This window comes from Crocuta crocuta, unplaced genomic scaffold (genome assembly GCF_008692635.1).
Source record: "Crocuta crocuta isolate KB4526 unplaced genomic scaffold, BGI_CrCroc_1.0 scaffold124, whole genome shotgun sequence".
NCBI classification, from domain to species: Eukaryota; Metazoa; Chordata; class Mammalia; order Carnivora; family Hyaenidae; genus Crocuta; species Crocuta crocuta.
In genome coordinates this window covers 3,508,833-3,517,941 of record NW_027551573.1, presented here as the reverse complement: position 1 = coordinate 3,517,941, position 9,109 = coordinate 3,508,833, and positions in this window count along the sequence as shown.

Here is a 9,109-nt window from a genome sequence, read left to right as displayed (position 1 = left end):
GTGTCACTGTGCTGGCTTATCACGCTAGGGAGACCAGGGGGTTGCAGTCTCCTAAACAACTGGAAGGGGCAGAAACTCGCCACCCTGAGCCCGGCTCCCTAGCCCCCCTGCCCTGGTCCTAAAACTACTCAGCTTTCCCCTTGGGGGAGGAGGCAGGCTTCCAATAAGGATGCGTCTCAAGCAGTGTTCTCCGTGTGTGGTCTACACAGCGTGGCCCACAGCCCGCACTGCCATCACTAACCGTCTTCGGGTTCCCGGGCACAAAGGCAGAGTAGGACCAGCCCAGACTGGAGGCGGCATCCCCAGCCGTCACCGTGAGCCCCGTGCCGAGGCCTCTCGATGGCCTCCTTGACGAGGGTGCACTTCCCACGTCTGTCGCCTTGCCCATCCTATGCCTGCTCCGCGGGGTTTAGGGCTGCTCCTGGGACCGCCTGCCCGCAGCCCAGACCTCGAGCGCGAAGCCGCTCTTCTCACTTCCAAGCCCTAGAGGGCACCCGTTCACCCCTCCAGGGGACAAGCCCAGGAAGCTGCATGCTCTCTGCTAAGGGGCCAGAGCAAAAGGAAGAAAAGCGTCCCAGTGCGAGAGAAAGGAGGCCCTCGCTCGGGGCAGGCAGAGCAAGTGGAAATTGCCACGGCCGCTCCCCGCCTGGGACAATGTTTATGAAACGTGTCACTAACACCGGAATTATGTTTTGTTAAACAGGAATTAAACATACTGTAAACATGCAGATTCCAGGTCCCCGCTGCAGATTCACTGACTCCAAATCCCTGGGCTGGGAACAAGGGATCTGAGACACCTTTGAACAGTCTGCTAGCCTAGTGTGATCTGTGATCTGGCAAAGTAGCAAAGAGGGAAAGGCCTCCAGGAAGAAGCAGTGACCCGTGGGGACCCAGCTGCACCTGGCGTCACCGAGTCTTGAGAAATGAGCCCCTTCCAATAGTGATATCAAAATCCTTCCCATCGGTTATCTTATTGAACAGGTATGCTACCTCCATTAAAAAAAATTTTTTTAATGTTTATTTATTTTTGAGAGAGAGGCAGAGTGGGGACAAGAAAGGGGCAGAGACAGAGGAAGATACTGAATCTGAAACAGGCTCCAGGCTCCGAGCTGTCAGCACAGAGCCAGATGTGGGCCTCGAACCCACAAGCCATGAGATCATGACCTGAGCCGAAGTCAGACACTTCACCGACTGAGCTGCCCCGGTGCCCCACGTCACCCCTATTTTACAAGTGTGAAAACTGAGTTAAGCGTCTGACTCTTGAATTGGGCTCAGGTCATGATCCTGGGGTTGCTTTACGTGTATTTATTCATTTAATCCTCTCGACAATGAGGTGGATGGGTACTGTCACCATCCCTATCTCACCCATTTTACAGATGAAGAAACTGAGACACACAAAGAAGTAGGGGAACTTGGCCAAGATTTCCCAGACACTAAGGGGGCAGAATTAGGATTAGAGCTCATGCAGGGAGGCTCCTGAACCATGCTTTTAGCTAGTTCACAGTTTTGCATCTCCAAGCTGCAGAAAATGCTGGATTTGGTCAGTTTCTTAAGAAGGGCTATCAGAGGGCCAGAAGGACCGATGGGAAGGGGGTGAGAGGTGGCTGTAAGAAGGGGTCCACGTGTATTACATGGAGAGAAGAGAGCCTGGTGACTACCAGGAGGTAATGTTAAGGGATTCTGAGACAGTTTCATGTGGGAATCTGTAAATCCCCAAAAACTCTGTTTAAAATGCTGTGTTCATTCAAGATGACAGATACAGAGGCATGTACTGTGTTCTTGGATACAAAGACTGAATCCTGTAGAAATGTCAGGTCTCCCCAATGGATCTATACATTCAGTGTAATCGCAGTAGATCCTCCGATGGGATTTTTCAAGGAACTCAGCAAGCTGACTCTGAAATCTGTAAGAAATAGCATTGCCAAGCCACTCCTGAAGAGAAAGGACGGAAGAATCTTGCAAAACCATCTTATAAAGCAATGCTGTTTGCTGCTTGCTTTCCTAGCTTTATTGAAGTATAATTGACAAATAAAATTGAATATATTTAAAGTGTACAACGTGATCACTTGATACACATTGTGATATGGTTACCATAATTAAGTTAATTAACATATTCATCGCCTCACATTGAGTTATCTTTCTGGGGGGCTATGGTCAGAACACATGAGGTCTACTCTCTTAGCAAATCTCCGATAAGTAATACACCCTTATCAACTAGTCACTGTGCTGTACTTTGGGCCCCCAGAACTGATTCATCTTACAAGTGAAAGTTTGTACCTAGACGGCAACGTTAGTTAAGATATCGAAGGGGAGTATAAAGAGAAAAACTGTCAAATTTTAAATTGTAATTTAGGAAAATATCAGGTAGGGAAGGATTTCTCTTCTTAATTTTTTTTGTCTTTATTTTATTTTGAGATAGGGAGACAGAGTATGGGCGGGGAACAGGCAGAGATAGAGAGGGAGACACAGAATCCAAAGCAGGTTCCAGGCTCTGAGCTCTTGGCACAGAGCCCGACGCCGGGCTTGAAATCATGGACTGTGAGATCATGACCTCAGACAAAGACGGACGCTTAACTGACTGAGCCACCAAGGCACGCCATAAGGAGGGAAGGATTTTGTAACTTAAACATAAATACTTAAATTAAAAGAAAAGTTAAATTAAATGAAGATGACATTAAAATTAATAACCTTATGTGAAAATCACCACATAGAGAAAAAAAAGACTTATAATACAACCAAGAAAAGATGTTTGCAATAGAATTGACAAGTATTTGTACCCAGGATATTAAGAACCACTATGAATCAAGAAGAAAAGACGAACAAGCCGATAGAAAATCACACAAACCAAAAATTGCACCAACGACGTCATCCTTTTGCAGGACAAAAAGAAATATACAGGGACAATACACATGTGAAAAGATGCTCCGCATCATTACAAGTGGGGAGGATGCACGTTAAAGCTACATCTAAAAGACTGGCAAAAATTCAAAGTGTAAATACTACCCAGGTTTGGGGAGGATGTGAAGAAACTGGAAGCGAAGTGACACTGCTGCAGAGAGTTGCAATTGGTACCAGCATCTTAGAAAATAGTTTGACATTCCTTGCTAAAGCGGAATACATACACTCCAAACCAGCGATCTGCTAAGTATAGAAACTCTAGAAACTCACTGTGGGCAGTGTTGCTCGAATATAAAACACCTGGAAATAATCCAAATGTCCTTCAATGGCTGAATCAATAAATGACTTCGTTTTTGCTTCTACGATACAATGAATATATCCAACAATGAGAATGAGTGAACCACAGCTCACTCCATCATGGATGAAACTCAAAAATGTTATACTCAGCCGAGGAAGTCACAGAAATATCTGTGGTGTGACTCTTTTTATGTAAAGTTCAAAGAAGGACAAACTGAAACCATGTATTGTTGGGGAGATATTAGCAGGTGGTAAAGGAAGACAAACGATTACTTGCTAAGTGCAGGGTAGTGGGTGGTTGCCTTGGAGTGGGGGAGAGCAGTGAAGGGGGGTGTTGATGAGGGGCACACAGAGGCTTCTGGGGAGCCGGAATGTGCTATTTCCTTTCTTTTTAATGTTTATTTATTTTTGTCTGTGAGAGAAAGAGACAGAGCGTGAGCAGGGGAGAAGCAGAGAGAGAGGGAGACACAGGATTCAAAGCAGGCTCCAGGGCTCTGAACTGTCAGCACAGAGCCCGGACGCAGGGCTTGAACTCACAATCCTTGAGATCTTGACCTGTGCCCAAATCGGATGCTTAACTGACCGTGGAGATGCTCTATTTCTTAACCCGCAGAGGTCGGTTCTTCTATGTTCATATCACTGATATTATTGAAACTGTAAACTGTTCATACCTGCTTTCTGTACTTTTCTTCACATATGATAAATCTCACACTAAATTTCAAATGCTGTGTGTAGGTGCATATTTCTGGGAGAGCCCGCATTTCATCAGATCACCTCACGTGTGCCCAGTCTTCTAACAGGGGGCTCTGGGCATGAAGGTTTCCAGGCCCCCCACCCCCCACTTGCTTTGGTGTCCCCGGGGGTGCAGGGTCCTTGTGCCAACCTGGCTATGGCTCCTTCTGCCCAGCTGAGCACAAATCCCCTGTCACCATAACTCACGTGACTACCTTAAAGCCGAGGGATGTATTAAGGGGCTCCGACAGAGAGGGGTGGCCACCTTCCCTCCCAAGAGAATGAATCCCTTTGCCTTCAACCCCTCCTTTCCTTTGCTCCCTCCCCAGCTCCTCTCCCGACTTCCCTTTTGTCTGTCTTCTTCCTGTGGTTCATCCCCATGTTGCCATTGGACTTGGCCATGACCCCAAAGCCTGAAATCAAGCAGAGCAGGAGTCAGGACCCTGGGTGCTGACCGCCAGCCCCGGGGCTCTTTCTGGCACACCACGTGCCCGTCCTGTTCTCTTCTTGCCCCGCACCTGTGTCCTTGCCCGATTCCTGTGCCTCGAGGGCCACACGGCTTGGCTGGGCTTTGCATCGGCAAGTCCACAAGTGGATGTGTTTACTTGTTCATCTCTATCACCCTTGGAAGGGCTTTGGTTTTATCCTGAGTAAGATGGGAGCACGGAGATGGAGGGACAGGATCTGAGCTCGTCTCCAAAAGGTCTGGCGACTGGGTAGGACTTACGCTTCAGGGGAAAGGGGAGAGTGAGAGAGGCCCCTCCGAGCCTGTGCAGTAATCCAGGTGAGAGATGGCATGGCCTGGAGCAGACCGGTCCCCGTGGGGGCGGGGAGGGGTGAGGCAACTGGGACCAGAGAGTTTGCAGTAGCATTGGATGCGGAAGTATGAAAAAGAGGAGTCAAGGCCAACTCCAAGGTTTTTGTGGCTTGAGGAACTAGAAGGAAGATGTCATCACTTGGGATGAGGGAGAACGAGGAAGAACATGTTTGTGGGAGAGTCAGGAAGGGGAGCTTGAGAATTCTATTTTGGACATGGTGAGTTCCAGGTGCCTTTTATCACCCACGTACACATGTGCCGTCTGCGGTCGGATTCAGGCGGAGGATGTAAATGCGGACGTCGGTGACGGACAGATGCTCTTTCATGCCGGAGCCTGGGTGTGGCCTGCTGGGGTAGGCGCTCGGCAGAGAAGACTGTAAGGCCTCAGCCACCTCTGGGTAAGCTGGAAGCCTCAAGGACTCAGGGGCTTTAGTGGGAGGGCTTCTAGAGGAGACTGACTTCAGCGTATCTGGGTCTTTTATTAAAGGGACTTTTATGCTATTTGTAAATACAATAAAAGTTACAGCTCTAGAGCCGGTCATCTGCAAGGACACCGGTCTAATGTCCCTGGTTTAAACAAAAAAAGGCAAAGAAAAAGGAAGGGAGGGAGGGAGGAAGGGAGGGAAGGAGGGAGGAAAGAGGAAGGAAGGAAGGGAGGGAGGAAAGGTGGATGGAAAGTAGAAATTTCACAGGCAAACCTCTCTTCTCTGGCCTCAGTTCCCCCATCAGTGCAATGAAGCTCCAAGTTCTGACAGTGTTCTGAAGACACCTCCAGTGTCCAGACCTCGGATTCCAAATGTCCCCCAGCCTATCTGTGTGTCCAGGTCCTGGCGTCTGCCGGGAGATGTCCAGAGCTGGACTGACAGCCCCAGCCATCGCCTCGTGCCCATGGCCTGTGTCACCAAGTGCCACGGTAAGTGGAAGTGACGCCTCCCCAGAGATCGAGTTAGCTCTGATAATGCTCCAGTCGTCTGCCCACCCACTTGCCCTCAGGCCACCTTGAAGGGCAGAATGCAGGGCATGGAGAGAAGCCACATGGCCCCACGGCTCTCGGAGTGATGGGCAGGGGGTCTGGGTCAGACATGGAGAGAAATGCCTTCCCCTTCAGCCTGGTCCCAGCCTGGGGTTGCCACTGTGGTCCCCCAGAAGTCTCTGAAACCGCCAGGTAGAAGGCTCTGGGCTTGCTGCTTGGCCCTCTGATGGTGTGCGGGAGTGGGGGGATGCTCCCTGCACCCCTGCAGCAAACCCGCAGTGCCCCGCCCACGCTGTCCCTGCCCGTGCGGACCCCACGCCAGCTTCTCATTGCCAGGCCCCAGGACTCTGCGAGAAGCCTTTTGCTGGCAGCTGGGATGTTCAGCCCACGCACCGGGCAGGCTGGGAATGCTGGCAAGTTAGCACCCTGGGAACAGACTTAATGGGCAAATACTCCAACTTCCTCGCCCAGGAGGGGGACAATGGAGGCATATTCCACGCAGTGTCCCAGAGGTCGTGAGCAGGATTAAACCCCAGCTGCCCACAGCTGAAACTGCTCCTTCACGTCGCCGCTCTGGGGTCCTTTCCCTTTCTTGCCTCTCCTCCCCACTCCTATACGAGGGCTCCCAGGACCTGCCTGCTAAGTAAACTATTTGAATTCAAATCTTTGTTTCAGATGGTGCTTCTAGAGGAACCCAACAGAAGCAGCCCCAACCAAAGACACCAAACCCAACCGATGATTGAGATCTCTTCTAGTTCTGCTTTGTACACATCTCCACAGCACAAGCTACGTAACAGGATATATTGGACACTGTCCTTACCCCCAGTGGGGAAATCACACAGAGAACTGTACTAGAGAAACATCCAGAGCAGTATAAAGAAGGAGGTGGTTGGGAGGTGGTTATCAGGAAAGGCTTTACAGTGGACGTGACTTTTGAGGTTTTGAAGGATGAACAGGAGTTCTCCGGGGAGACAAGAGGAAGAAAGGAACGGCAGAGTTAAAACTCCAGAGCACAAGGTATCCAGGGTACCTGGACCTCTCACGTTGCTAGAGAATAAAATATATTTTGGATAAAGTAAAGGGTTTGTAGGGAGAATGAGTAGAGAATTAGAATAGCAAGAGATGCATTGAATGGACAGGCAGAATCTTGTCTGTACTGCTAACGGTGTTTAGATATTATCTTGAAAAGATTGGAGGATTTTGAGAAATTGTGGGTTATCTTTTTCTGATTGCACAAGTATCAAATGCTCGTTGTAGACAAGTCAGCAGATAAGGACAAGTAAAAAAGAAGAAAATAAAATTACCTCAAATCCGCGGTTAATTAAATCACATTTGGTGCGCCGTCTCTCCGAGGAGACAGAAGAGGAGGCAGAAGAGGGAGGTGATCAGACTTGAGTTTTAGGAAGAGCCTGGCAGCTGGTGAGTGTCACGTGGCTGGAAAGATACTGGTAGCGAGGCGGCCGGCTGAGAGGCTGTTGCAGTGAGGTGACGGGGATCCCCCATGGGGATGCTACAGCAGGGGAGGCTGAGGCGTCCCGGCGTTCAGAGGTGTGACTCTCAGGGCCGCTGGGTGGGGCGTGGGCTGAAAGGAGAGGAGAGAAACACAATCACTGAGAGATTCTGAGTGTCTCCATCCATAAACTGGTGGAGGGGACGGGGGCTGGGAACCAGGAGATCTGGGTTCTCATTTCAATTTTGTCACATCTAACCTGTGAGACCTCAGGCAGGTCCCTTGAATCCTTGGATCCGTAGTTTCTTGACTTGAGAAACGGAAAGACGATGCCTTCCCTGCTTTCCTCACAGGCTTGGGAAGCCAGTCCACAGATCAAAGACAGTCCCCTGATGGATGGGGACCTGCGGTGCCTGGCACTCTTGAAACCTTTGCTCCATCCTTTCCCTGACCTTCTGCCTCTACTCATCGTCAGCCCCCAGAAGGCCAGGGCGGGCTCACCGTCCCACTCATGTTCCCTTCCTCTCCTCTCTACATCCTTCACAGAGAATATTTGCCATGCTGGTTCCTCTGGCGAAAATGCTCTAAGCGCCCCCATGTGCCACCATTCAATCATTCATTCAGTTTCCATACTAATTCCCTAGTATGTTCCAGGTGTCAGGAACATGGTGGTGTGGAGGACAGTCAAGGTCCCTGCCCTCATGGAGTTCATACGCTACCCAAGAGAAGACATATAATAAATAAACAAACAAAAACAGGGCAACATGGCAGAGAGTGGGGGTGCATTTTCGATTTGGGTGGTCAAGAAGGGACCACTGAACTGAGATCTGGACAACTCAGACAGAGAAACAGCAAGTGTAAAGGTCCTGGGGTGGATTTGAGCTTGGCACGTTTAAAGGACCTAAAGGTCAGCATGCCAGGGCATATGCAAATTCCTGTCCATCCCCCTTAAGTGTTGTGGCTTCTGTAATGGCCTTCTTGGATTACCACCTCACCCCTTACTTGCCGATGCAGCTCCAACCAATTTCCATACCTCTGTAGTTACAACCAACCCTGACCAATCGGGGTGGTGATGGACTCTTTACACCCTGGAGTGTAAGCTCCTTGATGGCAAGAAATATCTCGGTAGCTCTACTAGTCAGCACTGTTCAGGCATACAGCAGGTGGTCATTTAAAGAATGAATAAAATAACCAATAGGGAATGCATATATGAATACCAGGTGCAAATGGCTCACCCCTTTGCTTGCTTAAGTGTCGCCTTCTCAAATTCCCTGACCCACGGCCTCCCCGCACACAGCACTACTCATCCCCTCACCAAACTGTTTTTCCCTATGCAAATATTACCTTCTCACATACCATAGAATGTGTGCATTTATTATGCTCCTTGATTCCCCTATCGCTCCCCCACAGAATATAAACTCCACCCAGTCAGGGATTTTTGAGTAAATTGTGCAGGAATGTATCCCAAGAGCCTAGAACAGTGCCTGGCACATAGTGGGCGTATCTAGGGCATATAACTCATAACAGATGAGTTAGGGGTAAATGAATGACTGGCGAAATGAATGAATAACAGTCCTCAGCCTGACAGGGGTCAGAACCACACATCTGTACTAGCCTGCCCATGACAGAGACATAAGAGCAAGGGCTGGGGCTTGACCTTTCAACTCCGAGCCAGCCAGCGGCCCGCCAGCGTGTTTGCCGACCTAGGCAATGCACTGAGCAGAACATTCCCACTTCCTTGATGGAGAAACTCGGGCAGGGTAAGTTTAAACCGCCTGCAGCGGATGACAGAGCTGGTACTGACTCGGGTCATTTGCTCTCCCTGGTCTTTCCCCGGCCCCCTCGCAGACGCGACTCTGACCCCAGTTCTGGGCGTCTCGCTCTCTTCCCACGGTGGGAAGTCAGAGCCCCGGGCCCTCCGGGAGCTGCGTCTGGTGCGCCG